This window comes from Propithecus coquereli, unplaced genomic scaffold, assembly GCF_000956105.1.
Source record: "Propithecus coquereli isolate 6110/MARCELLA unplaced genomic scaffold, Pcoq_1.0 Scaffold668, whole genome shotgun sequence".
Lineage (NCBI taxonomy): Eukaryota > Metazoa > Chordata > Mammalia > Primates > Indriidae > Propithecus > Propithecus coquereli.
This window is the reverse complement of record NW_012152707.1, coordinates 117,428-118,423: the sequence shown is the minus strand read 5'-3', so window position 1 is coordinate 118,423 and position 996 is coordinate 117,428.

Below are 996 nucleotides of genomic sequence, written 5' to 3'. Positions count from 1 at the left end.
AGACAGCCTACAGAAAGGGAAAAAATATTTGCAAACCATATATCTTATAAGGCATCAATTTCTAAAATACATAAGGTAATCCTACAATTTAATAGCAAAAACAAATAAACAAAACTAATAACCTGATTGAAAAATGGTCTGAAGACTTGAATAGGTATTTCTTCAAGGAAGGTATACCAATGGCCAGCTGGTATATGAAAAGTGTCACTAATCATCAGGGAAATGCAAATCAAAACTACAATAATCACCTCACACCTATCAGGATGGCTATTATCAATAAAACAAAAGACAGGTGTTGGTGAGAATGTGGAGAAAAGGGAAGCTATGTACACTGTTGGTGGGAATGCAAAATGGTTCAGCTGGTATGGAAAAACAGTATAGGCATTCCTTAAAAAATTAAAAATAGAACTACCACTGAATAGATCAGCGAATGGATTGCCGAATAGATCCAGCAGTCCCACTTCTGGGTATTTATCCAAAAGAATTGAAATCACAATCTTGAAGAGATATTAGCACTCTCATGTTCACAAATAGCCAAGATGTGGAAACAACCTAAATGTCTATTGACACATAAATGGGTAAAGAATATATGATGTATACATACAATGGAATATTATTCAGTCTGGAAAAAGAAGGAACTTCTGTAGTATGCAAACAGCATGGATGGACCTTGAGGATGTAACACTAAGTGAAATAAGCCAGTCCCCGAAGGACAAATACTGCATGATTCCGCTTATGTGAGGTATTTAAAATAGGCACGTTCATAAAATCAAAGAGTGGAGTAGTGCTTGCCAGGGGCTGGGAGAAAGTGAAAATGAGCAGTGCTGATCAATGGGCATAAAGTTTCAGTCAAGCAAGATGAATAAATTCTAGAGATGTGCTGAACAACATTGTATTTATGATTGACTTAAAAATTTTATGCAAGGTTAGCTCTCATGTTAAAATAAGTCCTTATAACCTCAGAAAACTCATAAGATTTTGCTATATTATACCTTT